The sequence below is a fragment of the Orcinus orca genome, chromosome 12, assembly GCF_937001465.1.
Source record: "Orcinus orca chromosome 12, mOrcOrc1.1, whole genome shotgun sequence".
NCBI classification, from domain to species: domain Eukaryota; kingdom Metazoa; phylum Chordata; class Mammalia; order Artiodactyla; family Delphinidae; genus Orcinus; species Orcinus orca.
In genome coordinates this window covers 75,994,261-76,015,187 of record NC_064570.1, presented here as the reverse complement: position 1 = coordinate 76,015,187, position 20,927 = coordinate 75,994,261, and positions in this window count along the sequence as shown.

The window sequence follows — 20,927 nt, the reverse complement described above, 5'->3', positions numbered from 1 at the left end:
CACTCCATCTTCAGAAGCTAAAAAAAACTATAAATGTTTCTCAGGTTAATAGATATTTTACCCACGGTTTGATGAGAAAGGATAAGACTTTAAAACTGACTCTGCAGTTTTCCAATAGGGTTTCAGTGCTTGCACGATATTTTGATAGTTTGTTTACCCATTTGTTTTAATTACCAGACTGTACAGTTGTAAAGGGCAATAATCATGCCTCAGTGCCTGGCACATAATAGTTCAATGCAATTTGCATAATGAATGAATGGGTGGAATTGAAATGCATTTCGCACATGCAGCAACACTGACAAGTTTGCAACACTTCCCCATGTGACCCTAGATTATGTCTGCGATCAATGAACTATGATTGGATTTACATTTCTGCAAAAGAACAGAAAATACAGTATTCCAAGTTTGAAATCCCCCTTCCCCCACTAGAATCATTACAGTAAACCATTAATCTAGTATTCATTAATTTGTAGTTCAAGATAATTCTGTCTTGGCTTACCTGAAATTTACTTCTTCAGGATTAATGAAGAATGCTATAGTAAACAAATTACAATGGACTTAAAATCATTGATTCTCTTTAATGGGCAGATGGCTAGAGCAATGATGCTTAACATTTTAAAGAAATTTACAATAATGGATCGGATGCAAATGGATGTCTTAATAAAGAAGATTCATCTATTTAGTAAAATAAGCCGAACAGATCTTCACGTAGACATCCTCTGTATTTTATTCTATAACTATATGCGGAGACTTCCACCCAATAGCAACCAAGTATGTAAAACTAAAGAAGCCTACGGAGAATCTGTCCTCAGAATAAGAATTTTTGAACGACGAAAGACAAGAAAAAAAAAAAAGACTAGATAAATAATACGATGTGAAAGGTGAAAAGCGAGCAAAATCACTCTATAATAATCACATTTTGGGGGGAAGAAATCCAAGTTAAATTTCACTTCTGAAAAAAGAAAAGTCGTTTTAGAATTCATGCTGTCTTTAGTCGTCGAGGTTCCCCCGCCCCCGGTGGAATCACTGTACCTCTTTCCAGAAGTCTCGCAGGGGACCTTTTCCTTCTTTTTCTGGCCTTCCTTTGAAGCTCCGAGTTCCCCTTCCGGCTATAAAGCCGAGGGGGCACCCTCCTTGGGAAAGCGCCTGGCTTTTCCTCTTCCCTTGCCTTCGCAGCGCTGACCCTCGGCCGGGCGGGCCTGCTCCCACCCCGCAGGAGGCGCCCTCTCTGCCTTGAGCCGGCCCCTGGGACCCGCAACTCAGGTGCAGACGGGTGAGCGCGCCGCGGGGCCTTGTGGGACGCGTGGTCAGGCCCTCCCCGCCTCCTGCCGGAGGGCGGAAGCCGGCGCCGGGCGGCGTTCTCACTCCGGCCGGGGAGCCGCCGCCCGGGAACGGCGCAGAGCTCTCGCCTCCGCGTCCCTTTCCACGCCTGCACCGGCTCCCCGCCGGGGGTGCCCTCTCTCCTCTGCGGGAGCCCAGAAGGTAGGTGGGGAGGCGCCCCTCACCCCTGGTGTGGGTTCCCACCCGAGTTCGCGCTGTTCACAGAGCCGCGGGGAGCTCCGCACATACCGTGGGCGTCTCTCTCTACCTAATCAAGTCGATCGCCTGTGCGCTGGAGCTTCTGGAGTTAGACTCAGGCCTGGGCCCCCAAGTTGGTGGGTTTCTGAGGTGTGTTCCAGCTTCCGGGCGGGTTCGAGCCTGGCCTGACCACCAAGATGGCTCCTTCCTGGGGAAGGAGAGGCTTGTGCTTGGAGACCATTGGTGGGTCGTTTAATGAGCCCCCATTGTACTGGAGGAACTGTGTAAAGTGCCGGAGGTGTCAAAGATGGGACACTCATGGCCTCTTCGCTCAAGGACCTCGCAGACCTGGGCTGGAGATGGATGTAGAGCTAGGAGACATTCGGGGACAGGGTGGGATTGCAGTCGGAGGATCAGATAAAATGCTGTGGGACAGAGAGGCTTCCTGGAGACGATGGCACCTTAACGGAGGCGTAAGTACAAGGTATTTGGGAAATAGGGGCAGAAGTGGGGACTCTATTACAGATGAAACGGAGGGTAAGAGGAAAGGCAAGAAGCATGGAGAAAACAATATTTTAGTGTAACTACAATGTCGAAAGTGGCAGGAAATAAGGTGGGAAAGTGGTTTGTACCGAATTATGAAAGGCTCTTTATTATGGAAGTGCAGAAACACATTTTGGACTTGCGTTCCATCAGGATCCGTAGATTATAAAGACACCGTTGTTTAATATTCACAAAACGCTCATAATGTAGAAAAACCCCAGGATAACATAGACTGTGTTCATGAGCAGGATGTGTTTTTCAAGAGCAATATTTCTGTCTAATTACACACACATTGATCACTTTCTTGGGATTGTTTGCATTGCCTTTTTTCTACTTAAAATCGAGAGATTTACAGTGTATCATGTGGTTGCAATGAGACGCAATCACTTGGCAGAGAATTGTGTGTTATCTACCATTCTACTTGTTTTTCTTTGTGAAGACTTACTGCTTTAGAAGGATTTTAGATCAAGTGCAATAAAGAGCCTTTGTAATTTGGAACATGCAAAATGCGGATGACTTTCAGAGCAGGGAAATGGACGGCAGATGACAAAATTCAGAGATAAAATTTGGGAATGAAGGTCAGGAACACAAATTGATGACTCTGAGTAAGGGTTTTATTCTTTTTTTCTTGGGTGATGGTGGGAATACCAGTATTTGGAACCAGCTTTCCAAAACCGGTATTTTGGAGGCCTTGTTAAGATTTAGAAAACATTACCTTAAATATGTTTTGACGTATGTAAAGATGTTACAAGTCCACTGGATACTGTGGTGAAGATCAGACTGAATACTTCAGCTCTTTCATGGGGCCTGTGTATGTCATATGTACATTAAACTCTGCTGTCCAAAGGCACTTGAAGCTGAGGGTCAGAGTCACAACTTAATAGAACCAGTTAAATTACTTCGGAGCATTATTGAGGTGAACATGTGACTTCACTGTGCAGATTGAAGGGAGCTGAGAGGCCTGGCAGCAGCCTGATGCCGTCATGAAAACAAGAGGTGTTAATGGTTTGAGGGAAAAAGTAGACACGTTTTTAGATATATCGGGTTATAGAATTGACAAGATTTGGTGTAGAAGGAGAATCAGAGGAATAGTGGCACTAAAGGCAGAGAGCAAAGCGTTTTAAGAATAGAGGCGTGGTCTTAGGGTCAGGTCTGCAGAGAAGTGGAATGAGAGTTTATAAATAGGCATCAGGTTTGGCCACTGTGATGGTGTTATTTTCAGCCTTAGTAACAACAGCTGGGTGGGGTGGGGGTGATGGGATAGCTTTTCTTTTTTCCTTATTTTTTACAGCTGGGAGCAATCTGAGTATGATTATATATTGAGAGAGAGAAGTCAGGACAGAAGAGATTGAAAGAGCAGAGAAGAGATGGTGCAGGGTGAAGCTACCAGGAGCTGGTATGCAGTTCACGCATATTCCTAGAGCCTAGCTCAGGGTCTGTAAGGACAGGAGACATTGGCCGTTAGTTTTGAGGAGCATGTCACAGGACGACCAGGTGTTCTTATATGCCAGCAGAGTGCCTAGGATCCAGCTTGCTTACCCATCCATTCATTCGTCAGGTCAGCCAGCTAATGTTTTTTTCAGTGCTCATCGTGTGTTCATGGTAGCGATTTCTGCTCTGCACAGGCAGGTCATGAGCTCAGTGGGACTCACTTGCCCCTGAGGGCCACTGACGTCAAACGACCAATGAAGTAAGGAATTACCCAGCTGCAATTGTGATGCAAGAATACGGAATGTTAAGAGCATATGTATTAAAGGGAACTGATGTGGTCTAAGGGTATCAAGGAAGCCGTTTTCAAGGTAGAATGCTTAAGCTGGTACCTAGCAGAAACCCCCCTGGTTACCAGATCAGCCATGCCTTCCCCATGCTGCCTCCTGTAATCATCTTATTCCCGGTTCTTGGTTCACTGGTGGGCTCAGTCTCCCTTCTCTTGACACTTGAAATGTACGTTATCAGTGGGTTAGCGGGTGAGAAAACTTTCAGGAACCAAGGCTTGGCAAGGATCTTTCTCAAGCCAGCTATTGCTTCGTTATAGTGACTAAATGGCCATTTAATTTTATTCATGCTACACTGATTCCCATTGGGGGATGAAAAGGGTTTTGGGACTGAGCCTCTTAACGTCCTTTGGAGGGACCACAGGAAGCACAGATCCTGTCACTTCTTCTTAGGAATTTCTGGTAACAGCCAATGAAAGCTAGTTGGTTTTTTTTTTTTTTTCCTTACATCTACAATTTTAATGCTCTCTGGGTCAAGTGACTGGGGAATAAGCATCCACTCATGTTTCTCTCTTCAGGGAAGTGAAGATACTATTGCTGCTGTGATCTTGCCTTTATATAGCACTTGACAATCCATTTTATTGTTCAATTTAAAAGAGAGCTTAAAATCACCCCTGTCAAATTTTGTTTGGTGTGATTCAGGGAAAAGGATCTTTGTAAAACTGGGCCTTCCATGATGTGGAAGAACTCTGATCAATCAAAAGACTAGATGTAATGTAAGAGAATGTGAGTATCATCTGAAGAAGGCTAGCTGTTAATAGAAGACATTAGCCACATGACACTTTTTTGTTATCTGTCTTTATAATGAAAGAAAAAAAATAAAAGAAACAAAACTTACAACAATAGAAATGCACCCCTGCAGGAAGCCAAACCCCCTCATAATGACTTGGTTTGTAACTAGGGCCCCCAGGGATGTTTTACGAGTCACGGTATGTATCCTTTAATATGTTTGTCCTTAAAACATTAGGTTTTATTTAAAGCAAGCGTTGGCAAACTTTTTTTGTACAGGACCAGTTAGTAATATATCAGGCTTTGCAATCTACCTGTAGCAACTCTGAGATTATAGCACTAAAGCAGCAATAGACCAATGGCATAGGCCAATGGACATGGCTGTTTCAATAAGACATGGTTGATGGAAGCAAGGCCACCCAGATTTGACCTGTGGGCCATAGTCTGCCAACGTCGGACCCACAGCACTTACGAGATTTCTTTACTGAACAGAGGGTGTTGTAGATTGGAATGATTGATAGTCAGCTGAAAGCTCTAAGAAGGCAGTGATGGACTTTTCTTGTTGACTGTTGTGTCCCCAGGTGTAGCACAGCACCCGACAGATAGGAGGTCGTTAAACATATCTGTTGAATAAAGGAGTGAGTAGCAAGGATATCAGATGGAAAACTGCCCGACTAAGGTAGGCTGGATGGTTCTATATTCAGATTTTCAGGTCCTACAACATGTATTCTATGGCACTACCAATTTGGGGTAGAGCAAATATATTGCAGTTGAGTGCTTAGTTCAGAAAACAAATCCACGGGGGCGGGGGGGGGGCGGTGCCTGAAGAATGAAAAAGCCAGCGCTATGAAAGGATGATAAAGAACACAGGTCTATGACTCCCCACCGGTACAAATGCGTGTTGTTCTCTTTGGAAGGGACCTGAGAGAGAAGGCAGTCCAGCCTCTTCCCCAGTCTGGGGCTTTCATGTCTGCTGTTTCCTGTGGCTTTGCTGGCATTTGTGCTGGATACCTTCTGTTTGGCCTTCCAGATCTCCTCCCCCCATCCCCTCCACCCTGCAGGTCCACACCAGTCCCTGATCCCTCTAGTCATGAGGATGGTCCTAGGATGGAAAGTCACAGCTCCTGCCGGGTGGTCCTGTCCCCACTGTGCTGTCTCCCTGTTCTGGTAACTGCTCCCTCCTCCCTCTCTTCCCTTTAGGCCCTGGGTAAGTGAAGGATACCCCTGGCCCACTGCTGTTATTTCTGGCCCTTAGCACATTGGGTTACCCCCTTAGGTTGCCCGCGCCTTTAGAAATTGTCTCTTTTATTAGCCTTTCATCATATTACCCAAATTGAGGTACCGTTAGCTCTCTGCCTGGACCCTGGTGGGTATAGCGTCCTTAACACTTTTCTCAAAGGCACCTATTGTATGTCACTGTCACTGAATGACTTTTAAGTCCCCCAAAGTCAGTGACTGTGGCTTCTATTTCTTATAATCACAAGATCTCAGGGTGAAAGTTGTCCCGGAAGGTGATGCATTTAACTTTTCTGTTCAGAGTTTGGGTGCGTTCTGCCTCATCCCTGTCATCTCTCTCTGTGCTTGAATACCTTCCACAACAGGGAACTCACTCCACCTAAAGCTCTCTCACACATCTTTAGACACATCTGACTAATAGAATATGTATACACAACTTCCAGCCCCTGCCCTTGTCCTGTTCCTTGGGGTTTCATGGAACAAGTCCAGTTTACCTTTCACTCCTCTGTTCTTCAGACAGCAGGTTTCGAGTTCCTTTTCCAGCTCTGTCTGTTTAAAAGCAGGGTGCCTAGAACAGAATCTCTTTTCTCGTGTGTCGTCTGATCAGGCTGAGTGAGCATGAACATGATAATTTTATCTGGAAGGCTTACTACCTCCAGAGATTATGAGAAGATCTACATTTCCTCATTCCTTGCTTGGAAATATAAGGGGAACAGATCCGACCCCCGTCTACATGCCCCATGTCTGCTGATTTAAGTCTCATATGTCATATGAACTTGGATGTCTTTGATGAAGGCTTAATTTTGTCCCTGTTATTAGATTTATCTATACTTACAGATTATCCATCAGGAGAGTAAAGTAGTTTATAAATTATAGATTTTAGAGGGCTATGTCTACTATTCCATTTTCTTTTGCTTTTCCTCAGATGTCAAATGTACCTTAATTATCCTTTAATTGCTTTAGAGGCAGTATTTAAAGTATTTTGCCTAACTATTTAGGTTTCAAATCTGAACAGCAGATATCAGCAGACTCATAGGTTTTTTTAGTATTTCGTTCCTTTTATTTTCTGGACATTTACTTGTATATGCCCATTACTGTGCCTCTTACATTTTGGAAATATACCAAAATATATTGAAATGTAGTATCTTGGGGTCTATAATCAAATTGACTTTAAGGAAATGTTCTGAAGTAGGTTTTAAGTGTATCATTCATTTAAGTCAATTTTTATAATGAAAGTCCAATTTATTTTTTAACTGGCCTCCAAAATACATGTCAGCTTCTTTAATTCTTCCTTCTGATTTATTCAGTGAGCTCATTCCCCATTTCATTTTTGATTAGATGGCTTTCACCCTGGCAGAACTCTGGAAAATAAATCCTTTTGTATTTAATGTATGCCTTGGTTTAATTTGGATGAATAAAAGAATGAAAACAACCCATTAGAAAGTAATTTTGATTGTTGAAGAGAGAGATGTGACTTTCTTAATCTTTAATAATTTCTAAGAAATATATTTCGGAGGCTGCTTGCTGATGGCCCCTTCTCCGATGCCTTCCTTCTACTTTCATGAATAGCTTTTTCTTGAAAGATTAAAAAGCAAAACAAAACATACTTATGATTCTTTACAACCCCCCCAAAGGGGTTTGTAATTGCTGATGGTTTATGACCCATTTATTTTTTATCTCTTGCAACAATGGTAAGAGAAACCTACTTTCTTTCTCTTCTGAATGGTTTTATACTTTATCCAAAGTTGTTATGCATTAGCTGGTATTTTATTTATTTTCTTATTTATTGGCCTGCCCCAGAAAGAAGGCTCCTGAGGGAAGGGACATCCTTATTTCCAGTGCCAGGCATAACCGATAAATGGTGTTATATGTTAGTTGGCAGAATATAAGTTTCTCATGCCAATCCGCCTTTTTATGACAGTGCACAAAACGCTTATGTAGTTCTCAAAAGGTCGCTGCTTTCTAAAAAATTATTTTTTTAATAAATATGGCTCCTAAAGCATCTACTCTTATAAGATTGTCTTGTCTTTTAACTAAAAAAAATTTATCCACCATCCATCATTCATCTATTTATTTGACAATTACTAAGCACTATTTCATCTATATAATGCACAGATTTTTAAAATTGCATATATCACCAACAAACTCTTCATCAAAATCAGTTTCCCCAAACCAAAATTGTAGTGATTTAAAAAGTGCTGCCTGCACACAGGCAAGAAACTACAGCGTCACCGTGGATAGCAAATGAAGCAGTGTTTCAGCTCAAAGACCCTGAAGGTACATTTCATACTAGGTTGCTGATGTAAAAATCTTTAGTGATAAATAATAGACAATTTCCCAGTTTCCCAGCATGTGACGACTGCATAAGATCACTGAGAAAGGCACTGATTCAGACTACTTGGCAGGAAGCTGGCTTCTTTCATTATTAATGTGCTTCCCTCCTTTTCATCACTCATTGTTAAAAAGTGAAGGTTCAGTAAAGAATTAAGGAAACAGCTTCCGGGAATAGTTCCAGTGGTCTGAGTAAATATTTTATCAACGTTATTTTGTATGTTTTCTACTTGCCAGTAATTTTAGTATGAGTTTCTGATTGGAGTCCATCACATTGCTGGCCTAATATTGGAGTCATATTCAAGAATCCCCTCGCTTTGTCTCCCTCTTTCCAATCTGGCAGTAAGCCCTACCATGTCACAAACATCTTTCAGGGCATGTCGTATTCTGTGTGCACACTTTAGTGTCCTGGCCTGCCTCTCCTTCCATCCCTTCTTCCCTGCGGGGCATCAACAGTCCCTGAGTCCTTCCTACCCAGCAATATTCTCTTCCGGAAACATCACTGGGACCATTGCACTCATCCACTCAGAAGACCATGCCTGTTTCCAGCCGTCCACGGCAGTAAGTTCAGACTCCTCTAACTCACCTTCGAGATCCCAACTTCCCTATTCTATATTATTTCCTTTGCTTCCCTAAAATACCTTATTCTTTAGTCAAAGAGATCCGTGCACTCTCCACATATCTGCCTGCCATTATCTGCTGGCTGGTTGTACTGTTCACCCCATCTGGGGCGCTCTTTTGCCTCCTCTTTGCCTTTCTGAGTCCTACTCATCCTTCGGATCTTCCACGCTGGCTCCAGAGGTCTGTTCTTCTCCTGTTCACATCAGCCCACACGTGTCTCTTTCCTTGAGCTCTTACTAGATTTACGCCGTGCAGAGGCACAGGCTTTGGAGACAGTAGGCCTGGGATTAACTCATGGCCACATACTAGTCTCAAGTGGACCAAGCATTGAATTGAGTGTTTCCTGTGTGCCCAACAGAGTTCATAGGGGTCATGTGCCTTAACTCATTTCATCTCCTTAGTAACTAAGTTGAATACTCTTTTGAGTCCCTTTTTACAGATGTGCAAACTGAGGCACAGAGAGGTGGTCACACAGCTAGTACAGAACAGAGCTAGGAAGCCTGGCTCCTGAACCTGCTCTCCTATTCCCTATGTTATCCTTGCCTCTCGAAGACATATTTGAAATTATTTCTGATGGGGTGTTTTAGAGTTGATTAATATGCAGTGTTGCTCTTTCCTGTCTCACTGGGCTGTCTTTGGGGATAAAAATCCCTTTCTAGCAGTGCTTGTGGAGTTAGTGGGCCTGTCAGTGTGTGTGTGTGTGTGTGGGGGGGGTGATAAGCTAAGATGCATGTGAAGGTAGACACAAGAACACAGGGCAGTTCAGGGAGGCCCAGTCCTATCCAGAACTGCATTGTAGAAGGAATGCGTGCCGAGAGAGAAATATTAAAAAGTCCAGTTCTACCATTTGTTAACCGGATATCCTTGAGAAACCTCCCCTCTGAACTTCAATTTCCTTCGCTCCAAAAAGTGATACTAGATTCTACATCACAGAATTATGTTTTTAAATTTTATTGAAGTATAGTTGATTTACAATGTTGTGTTAATTTCTGCTATACAGCAAAGCGATTCAGTTATACATATATTCTTTTCCATTATGGTTTATCAGAGGATATTAAATATAGTTCCCTGTGCTCTACAGTAGGACCTTGTTGTTTATGCAATCACAGAATTATTAACTGAGGTCATTACACGAGGTACTGGCTGTAAAGTGAATGTGTGGTGTCTGGTGTGCAGAGGTGTCCAAGAGGTGTTTATATTTCCCTTTGAGGCTTCATGCTCCAGCCTTCATGCTTCCTCATGCTTCATGCTCCAGGCTCAAGGCTTTCTCCCCTCTGCTGACATCTTTTCCTTTGTCCATATATCCAAGCAGCCCCTCAATTCCGTGTAGCTAAGTCTCCTAAACTTACCCTGTCTTAGCTCTCCTTTCTGTGAACTGTTCCACTTCTAACCCTTTCTGAGTTATTCACATACAGCGTGGCTTGATTTTCCCACCGAGCCCAGCGCTGGAAATAATGGATGAGGGCAGAGTCCACATGTCTGATGAGCTCCCTCTCTGTTCTAGTAGGGGAGCCGGGACCCCCAGATGGCTATTGATCCTACCTTGTGGTAAGAGCAAGTTTCTGTGTTTCCAGAGTGCTGTGGAAATGCAGGTAAAGGAGCAGAGGGTAGCCCAGGGTGAGGAAGGAAGGAGGGGTGAATCCAGAGGACTTCAGACCAGGCAGCTGAACAAGGCAGTGAAGGGTGAGCGGAGAGTCTGCAGACAGCGGCTTGGGGAAGGGCGTTTCTGTCCCAAAGTGAACATCAGGGATCACGGAAGAGGCTCAGAGTCATGAGAATGGTGTGTTGCTCTGTGGCTAGATTGCCCACGGGCATTGGAGATAAGTCAGGTTGTTGGTTCTCAGCAGAATCAGTTGTGCAACTAGAGATCTAGCTTAAAAGCAACTTTGGAAAAAAGATTTCAATTGTTTTTCCATTATGTCCATCTGAGCCATCACTGAGACCTGACAGTTCAACAACTTAATACCATCTTGGGTGACATTAAGAGAAAGGTTCAAGGGTTGTAACTGATCACGTTCATCGCGGAATTGGAGGTTTAGTGCTGGGTGTCACTGAAGAGGGATTTTGACAAATCAAAGAGCAGGCAGGAGAGGCTGCCAGAATGGAAAGAGGCTAAACGTTATGACGTTATGAGAGAGGGTCCGGGGGATTTTATAAGGGGAGACAGTGATTGCTCACTTCAGATCCTTGAAGGGTGATTTGGGAAAGTGGACTTTATTTTGCTTCAAGGGTGGACCTGGGATTAATATAAGCAGACATTATAGAGTGTCTGGCAGGAATTTCTAAGAACTGATGGTTAGGTAACCACATTTTCCACATGGTATTGTCCGTGGAGACTGGGTTGGGTTCCTGACGCTGTCATTGGGTGACAGACTGCATCATCCCTTCTGACACCAAGCTCTTAAGAGTCCAGGAAATAGATTCAACAGAGTTTTGGTGCTAAATGCATTTATTAATATAGGTTATCTGTGCCCAAATATGTTAATTTAATGTACATACAGAAAGCTGAAAGGTTTTAGAGTCAGATTGTATCTTCATTTCTTCCTGTGTGGCTTTGAGCAAGTTACTCCCTGAGCCTCTGTTTGCATACTGATAGAGCAGGAATGATAGCAGTTATGTCAGAGGGAGGATCAGTACGATGGTGGATGTACATCCATACATATACTGTTGTATCGTACAGATACTATCAGCTATCACTTTCTAAAAGCATTGAGTACCCTAGTGAAGAAATAAAACATTGCCTGAGTTTTTCCTAAAGTGGAGGCTTCCTTTTATCAATCAGGTCCATTCTTGAATGTTTTTTCAATGAATAGTAAATGTGAGTTTATCTGGAATGACAAAAGAGTGATGGCAAATTAATCTAAAATTATAACTCACTCTCTGCCATCTGGAAGCATCTCTAGATTCTAGCATATAGATGCAACACTCTATGGTTATTTCTTCTTCATTTTCTATTAATACAGACACATATGCATAAAATACTTGACCCTGATAAGAAATATCTGGAATCATTTTGCTCATTAAGAAGTAATTTAAAAGTAACTGTGGGCTTGCTAGTTTATCATTTCAAAATAGAAAGCATGTGTAAGAGTGTGTGTGTGCGTATCTGTGTGTACACACACACTGGTACACTCACGTATTTGCATATAAATGCATATTAAATACAGGTGCAGGTTGTTAGATATTCTTTCTTCTGCTAAAATACCGAATTTTTAATAGTTGTTTCATTTGAGAAAATGTTGGTTTTCTTTCATAAGTTTTAAACTGGCACCTCAGATGTTTAAAAGATGAATGTTTCTGCATATTTCCTGGTATTTAAAAGAGGTCTAATATGAAATGATTATGCTAAGAAGCTGACTGTTTAAATGTTTATTATAACTATTATGGTTAGTGTCATCATGCTGTCATTTAATATGCTGTAACAATTCAGCTTTGGACATTGAACTCTTCTTGCCACTGAATATGAGTAAAAACAGATAGAAAAACAAATTTATACACATTATATACATATTTATTTATTTTTTATACACATGCTCCCGAATATACATGTCTGTATAAGCTAAACTTTATTGACCTTTGATTGTGTGCCAGGCCCTGTGTTAAGTCCTTTACATGGATTATCTCATTTAATTCTCACAACAACCACTATGAAGTAGTTTGTGTTATTTGCTTCCTTTTTCAGATAAGCAAACCGAGGCTTATAGAGGTTAAGTGTACAAAGCTTATAAGTGGTGGAGACTGGATTTTAACCAAGCTGTCTGACTTCACAGCTAGAACTTCTCATTGCCACACTGTACTGCGCAGGTGCTTGTATAATCACAGACTCAGGATTGGAAAAGCCATCGGTCACTAGCCTTCACGTCAGTGCTAGAATCTGTCTTCATCTCAGGCAGGTGGCCGTTCAGCCTCTGCTTGAGTAACTCCTGTCATTGGAACTTCATAACTTCACAAGCCAACCCGTTCCATCGTTGGACAGCTCCTACCACTAGATCTCTTATTCATCTAATTTTTGGAAATTTGTCTTACTGTAATTTCCAGGTATTGGGCCTAGTTCGGCCTTCTGGGGAAGTGCTGAACACCTCTCTCTCCTCTTCTGTCTGGCAGCCCTTCAGTTGCTGTGCTTCTCCGAGGCTTCTTTCTTCAGTTCCACTTGATGTTCCCTAGAGCCCTCACCACACAGTCGCCCTTTCTGACATCCTAGTTTAATCGGTCGTTTCTGACAAGTTGTAGTAACAGAATTGGACACAGTGGAAAAGTTTCTGGCCTGAGCTGTAACCCCTGGGTTAAGGTGTCAGCACTGCTGCTTCCTGTGTGACCTCGGGCAGGTGGTGACATAGCTGAGCCTCAGACCCTGATGTAACACCGACATGATAACGGCCCTAAAATACAGCGTTATTATGGGGGTCAGATAAGCTGGTGCTGGGGAGAGTGCTCTGTGTACCCCAGCCCCTGCCTCTCGTCGGCCCGCCTCTTTCACGCTCTCTGCTCTGTGTCAGCAAGACTTGCTCTCTCAGTAGTCATCTGCTAATTGAGGCCTTTCTTAACCACTGTATTTTAAATGGTAACTAATCCCTTACCTTCTCTCTCTATCTTATCTGCATTAGTTTTCTCAGCTGTGTTTATGACAATTCAATGTACATCTATTTTACAGGTATTTATTTTGTGACTCCCCCAACCAGAATGTAAAAAAATGTGAGCTCAAGAATGCATCTGTTTTCATCACTGCTATATATTCTCTGGACAGAGCAGGTCATAAAAAATGCTTGGTGAATAAATGAATGAATTACCATCATGTTTATGTTTCTCATGTGGTCTTACCTCAAAAGACCCAGTGAGGTGCTTCTCAGTTTTTTTTTAAAACAGAAAAAAAATACAGCTGGCACAGTTATTAATTTCTCTTCTAATATTTCAGTTTCATAAATTAGTCAGTTGATTTCCTTGTGCTTCGAGGGTATTTTCTCGCAGAACAGTTATCTGAGCTGGACTCCTGGAGTGAAATATTAAAATTCTCAACTTAAAACATGTTGCTGAAAATGAAGAAAATGTAGTTAATCACTGGCTTCAGTTTCTAATGACTCAAGGTCACAGTTTGATGGGTAAATGCATATACATTTTTATTTTAAAGTAACAACAGGTCATTCCGTTTTCTGTTTATATGTTCACTGTAGCTGCTCACCATCCCAGTTTCTGACTGCCAATGCGTCTTACAGCTGCCGCTTGTTGGCTGTTTCTGTGTTGGTATGGTTTTTGGAGTTACTGGATGCAGGGGAATTAACAGGGCAAGGGAGGCAGAAATGCAAACGCATTTGGATCCTGCAAATGGGAGATTAAGTGGAACCGGAAGGGTGCTGAGGTCTTAGCTTGCCCTTCTGCATGAACAGAGTCTAGAAACATGTTTTCTGCCTAGATAGAGTTCTCGGGCTTGGGTTGAGAAAACTTCATTCATCTACGTGAAGGAGGTGGTGGGCTTCTGGTAACTGGGAGTGCAAGGAGTGCCCCATTTCCAGACTGATGGCTGTCTTTGGTGGTTTAGAGACTTGCACATTGAACTGGCTGGCTGCCTGGTTGTCCTGGACGCAACATCTGATTGTAGCAGGTGATCTGACTCCTGGCAGACTGAAGAGGGAAGAATTAACTCACAGCAAAAAAAAAAAAAAAAAAAAAAAAAGTCTTGGGGTACAGGGAAACCAAAATAAAAAGATCCACTTTCCTTCCCCCAGAGAGTTGACTCTAGAGCTGTGAATTATTGACACACGCTTTTTTGTTGTTGAATGTTTGCATGTCTACCCAGATCAAATAATGCTGTCAGCAGTTAGTGTTGGGCCAAACTGTCCTGAATTTAAAGCTGCAGAATAATGTTTGGTCAGAGTGCCTGAAAAATCCCACAGCTGCTTATTTAAACTAATTTTTAATTTGCTCTATAGTGTATTTTAATCACTGAGGAGCTTTCAGCAGAATGAAAATCAATCATTGCTAAGTACCAGACGTTGCAAATATACTTGGCATGGGAGAATAATGACCAAATGAACAAGTTGTTTATTTACATTCTGTTTTAAATGGGAAGGGGGGTGTGTTATAGAAGAATCTGTATTGTACTAAATGCATGAAAATGTCTTTATGATTTTATAAAGGATATTGAAATTAAACAAAATATATCATGGATACAAGGTCAGTATAAACTTTTATTATTAGCAGCAATCATGGTAGAAGCTTTTGTTAAGTAAGTGAATACCCCTGTCTAGGGAAGTGAACATTTGGGCACAGAATTGAATAGTTGTTTTTCTAGTTACACCAGAACTGCATTTGGATTCATGCTTATTAATTGGGTGTCAAGGAAGACGTTGATCAAGTAATGGTTAAACTGATAAAATTGGGTAGGAGAGCACAGCATTAGGAATTATGTGGTTCCAAGACTCATTTCTCATTAGTGATAAAAATAACTAACAACTCTTTGAGTCCTACCATGCCATGAGTGCCAGATACTACCGTACGTGCTTTTCAACCATGATTTACTTTAGCCTTTAAACCAGTCTTATGAGAATGTTACTAATATATTTTTCATTTTATGGATGAAGCGAGATGTAGAAATTACTCTGTCATTCAGCTGGCAAAGGGCAAATGCAAATCCTCTGTTTTGACATCTGGCTCTTAGTCCGTCTGCTGTATAATTCATTTGAGAAAATGTGTACCTACTTATTTGGACCCTCTTGCGGGTGTTGGTGGAGGAGTAAAGAAAGGGAAGGAGACATAGCCCGTGATCCCCAAGGAACTTAATCCTACCAGAGAGAAAAGACAAGCAGACGGTTATTGATTAAGAGCCAGAATCAGTGGTTCAGGTGATGAGTGCTCCAGCAACTGCTGAGAAAAGAAAAAATGACTCTGGGCTGAATTGATCAGGGAAGGCTTCCTGGAAGAGGTGGACTTTGGCTTATCGCTTAAGTGCCGAATAAGCTTTTTGCCACAGCATATTGTACCCTTTAGTGTTCAGATTCTGATAGGAATTTTATGAACTGCACCCTAACAAATTATATCCTTCTTTATCTTTAAACGGGTTTTGGACACTTTTAAAAAATAGCTCAAATATGTGTATACTTTCGATGTAGTTCATTTCTGAAAATTGATATAACTTACTGCTGTGCCTTCTAAAAGTGGAAGCAGACAATATTAGCTTATTAATGGTGTCTTCTGTATAGATGTGGAAGAAACAGTTCAGAGAGGTGTTTAGGAAGAACTGAAAGGTAGTATTCTGCTGCAAGAGAGAACAATGCTTTACGAAGACAACTTTCCATGTTTTGTGATGACACTCACAGCAGATGCTTCCTTCTTTTAGCAGTTGGGTTGGTCTTGACTATGTTAACTACATGAATTGTTTATTGAGATCTCACCTTTGAACCATTGTTTTTAACTCACATATAAGATCATTCAGTCATTCCAACAGAAAATAATCTTTAAAATACATATATGCTATAACATTTTAAGACATAACAAAAAAACATAAAGAATAATACAACAAATACCAGTGTACTCAACTTCCAGCTTACAAAACTAGATCTTTGCAAGGCAGAAAAAAATCCTTCCTCTTTCTGATTTCACCTTCCCCTGCAGGAGTAATCATAGTTCTAAATTTGGAATGTATCACCCCATGCATTTCTTTGTATTTTTCCTACATATGGTTATATTTCTAAGCAATATATAGTACTCTTTATATTAAATAATTAAGTTATATGCATTTTTAATTCTTGTTTTTTCTTTTAACTATGAAATCATTCATTTTGATGTGTATAGCTTTAGTTCATTTGTTTTTATCACCTAATAGTATTTGATTGCATTAGTATATCACAATTTATTTAGCTATTTTTCTATTAACAGATATTTAGTTTGTAATTTTTATTACAAGCAATGAAGTTATAAACAGTTTTGAACATGTCTCTTTGTGTATATATGTGCAAGTCTTTCATATGTTTACAGACCATTTTCTTACCTTTTCTGTGACTTGCTTGTTCATCTCTTTTGCTCATTTTTTATAATGGATGATCTTTATTGATTTATAGACTTTTTTATATGTTATGAATAGTTACCCTTTATTGACTATATGTGTTGAAAATGTCTTTGCCTAGACTGGGCTACCTTTTTGCTTTTTTGTGGTGTCTTTTTATGAACAGACTTACTTTTGTTGTAGTAAAATTTGTCATTTTCTCTTTTATCATTTATACCATATGTGTCTAATTTAAGAATTCTTTCATATTGAGGGAAGGAAATTTAATTTAAAAGTAATCCTTAAATGTAAAGATGAAAAGCATGGATTTTTTAAAAAGTCAAAAGTCAAAATTGGCTCAGTGCAGTTTGACATCTCTTTTATCAATACCAGTTTACTCAAAACAGAGCCCACCATTGTACCATAACTACTGTATATATAAATTTTCTGTCCAAACTCAATAATTCATTTTATAAAATGAGAGCTTAGGGAGGGGAAACCATGGTAAAACCTCAGTATTTACAGAATTATCAGTCTATTAATAAAACATTTTTCATTTATAGCAAAGTGTTTATTCACACATGTGCACATTCCTTCCTGTACAGAAAGCTCAGAGTAACCATAAGTAATTCAGATGGGCCATTGCTAGCTGTAATGAAGGAAGAAGAGGCTTTGGATATAATTTTGGTGGAGTGACCCTGAAGTGTTTCATTCGTATGGCTGTTCCCGTAGCCTTCTCAAGCTTTTCTACTTACTTGTCATCATCTTTTTTGATAAGTTTGATCTTAGTTGCGCAATGACTTAATGCTTGGTGTCCAGAACTCCTGAAATCTTGTCTTTTGTGAACCTGTTCACAAGTGTGAAGTCTTGTAAGGAGAGATGCTCATAAAAACCACTGGTTTATCTCTTGATGCCTCTGAATTTATCTGTCATGTCTCAGTTATTTGTTTTATCTCCTTTTTTAAATCAGTCATAAAGTATAGCTACAGTTTACTATGAAATGGTTGTTACCATTAACAGTAAAAGTTAAACTACTACTGGATTTCAGAAGAGGATGAAAAACCCCTATGAAGCCCTCAGTAAGATTCCCAAATGATCTTGTCGGGCTTTGCTGTAAAGCAATGATGTAGTTGGATGTTGGCTTCAGTATTCCAGGCATTCTCTTTCTTAGAGACCCATTGAGTATGCGTTTAAGAGCTTTTGGATCGGAGCCAGAGGTTATGATGATCTCATGGGTATCATCTTTTGTGCTCTGACTCTGATTAAGTCTCTTATCAGATTGAATTATGCTTTTCTCTCTCTCTCTGACCCCTTCCCCACAAGAAAACAGACGTTTTAATGAACTTTAAAAAAAACAGAATACATATAATTCATCTTTGGTCAAATTCTAATACAGTTTTGGCCTTGAGTGTTATACACACTCACAATATGTTGGTCGAACTGAATTGCTGTCACCAAGTTGCCCTATACCACACAGAATGGTTATTAGAGCACTGACCACATGTTTAGTCTTTGTGAGTAAAAATATAAAATTAATGGCCTATAGGATGGCAAATTGTTTGGACTGTGGTTAAGACCTTTGCATTTCTTTAAACCACTTACCCTAGAAAATTTTATAAGAAATATTACGAGGTTTATCTTGAGATAACAATTGATTCTGGGGATGTAATGTACAACATAGTGACTATGGTTAAAATTACTGTAGTGTATATTTGAAAGTTGCTAAGAGACACATAGGAAATACTCATTAAATGTTGGCTGTTATCAGTTCTTGGGGTGGGAGGAGTAAAGGTCTGCCCAAAGTAAGTTTTTAGGAAGTTGTGCTTTGTGAGATGCGACAGAATCTCACCTACCATTCTCAGTAGTCTAGTCAAATATGTATTGTTCCAATTCAAAGTGGAATTTGGACTTTGTCGTGTAACAGAGTACTAGGTACAGCCTCAATGTGGATGGATATCAACAGCCAAAGCCCCCATAAGAGGCTTGGCACTTGCGGATTTCAGAGGGTGACAGCAGGACATACAGAAAAGAGCATGTGCTTTGATATCAGATGGGCTGTGAGATTAAGGATGTGTTCTTAAAAATATCTCTGAATTCCAGATTCCTAATCTGTTAAAAAAGAAAAAAAATATGGTAGAGAGGAGTGGAAGGTAGAAATATTTTCAGGGTTATTGTGAGATAAACTATGAAACTACCTAAAATATGAGTGCTTTTTATTGTTTGTTTTATTCTTGTTTTGGGGCTGAAAGTCATAACAGTTTTGGAATGGACCATTGCTTAGAGAAAGTATTTATAGACTTTTGAAAGTGGTATTATTCCAGGAAGGGAGTATGGTAGTGATGCTCTAAGTGTCGTCCTCAAACCAGTGACATCACTATTACCTGGGAACATGTAAGAAATACAGATTATCAGGCCAACTCCAGACCTATTGAATCAGAAACTCTGGTTGTGGACCCGAGGCTTCCAGGTGATTCCAAGGCAGCTTCAAGTGTAAGAATTACTGAAACAGGATAAAGGAGAAGGAAGCACCAATTCTGTTATTTTTTGGACTGCTTTGTGTTGGTGGCATTTCCGTGGGTTGCCTTTTCATCTGTTGCCTCTTCTTGACCTTCCTTTATCAGATGTTTTGCCCACAGTGATGGCCGCACACGGTCAAAGTGGAGCGCTGCAAGTGTTTATCATTGTTGTCTAACCTTTCTTCATATTCTTCTTTCGAAGGATTTGCCTTTGTTACTTACCGTTAAGTGGAAGAACATTGGAACCACTGGACTTTGCATGGTTTGCTTTTACACACACACAAATAAGTAGCTAACATTTTGAGGGACTCCTTCTGCAGATTTCCAGAGCTTTCTCTCTGTGCAGTTCCCTCCTCTGTGGGACTCTGCCCTGACAGTTTTTGCATCTCTGGCTTCTGAATTCCGACCTCAGTCTGCTCATTTCTCTGAGATACTCAGGCTCTGTTTGGGTTCCAGCTCCTTGCATTGTGGCCTGGGAACTGCCTTCAAGCAAGAAGCTGGTGCGGTGTGGGGTTCACCTTGGTTTCCTTCTCTAGGAAGTTAGAGCCCTGCATGCTTTCTGTCCAGTTTTGTTTTGCTGTCTAGTTGTTTAAGGTGGAGTGTCAATCTGGTCCTTTTAAACTCCATCTTTGCTAGAAACCCCCTGTTTTATGGGGGTAAAATTTAAATACAAGGAAATGAAAAAGATTAAGTGTACCATTGGTGGCTCTGATAAATTAACACACCCGTGCATATCAGCCCCATGAGATATAGAATATTACTGTCACCCTGGAAAATCCTTTCATTATTCTTCCCAGTTAATCCCTTTCCCCGTCTCATAGAGAAAACATTATTGTTATTTTTCCACCATTGATAAGAGTGTTCTAGAACTTCATTTAAATGGAAACTTAGAATATGTATACTTCTATGTATGTTTTCATTATTCACACAGTATAATGTTTTAACATTCATTCGTGATATTGAGTGTATCTGTAGTTCATTACTTTTTATTGCTGAGTAGTATTTCATTGTATGGATATGCCAGAATTTGTTTTATTCCATCCTGTTACTGATGGCACCTGGGCCATTTCCAGTTTTTGGCTATTACAATTAAAGTTGCTATGAACATTCTTGTACAAGTCTTTTTGACATATATTTATATTACCTCTTGGGTAAATAAATGAGTGGATTTCCTGGGCTATAGGGAGATTATATGTTCAGTTTTCTTAGAAACTGTGAAACCTTTTCCAAAAATGGTTAAGCCATTTTACATTTCCACCAGCCATGTATGAGAGCCTCAATTACTTCATACACTTCTTAATTTTAGCTCTTATGGATGTGAAGTGGTATCTCGCTGTGATTTTAATTTGTGTTTCTCTAATAACTTATAACTTTGAATACCTTTTCATGTGGTTGACTGTTGACTATTGACTATTTTTCTAGCTTCTTTTATGATATATGTTTATGTCTTTGGGCCATTTTTTAGTTGGGTTGCTTGTCTTTTTCCTTAAGGATTTTTAGCAGTTCTTTATAGAGTTGTATCCAAGTATTTTGTCAGGTAAATATATAGTGAATATTTCCTCCTAGTTTGTGGTTTTGCTTTTTCTTTTCTTAATGATGCCTTTTGATGAGTAGCAGACTTAATTTTGATGATGTCTAATTTATCAGTGTTTTTTCAATGATCAGTTTTTTTATGACTTTTAT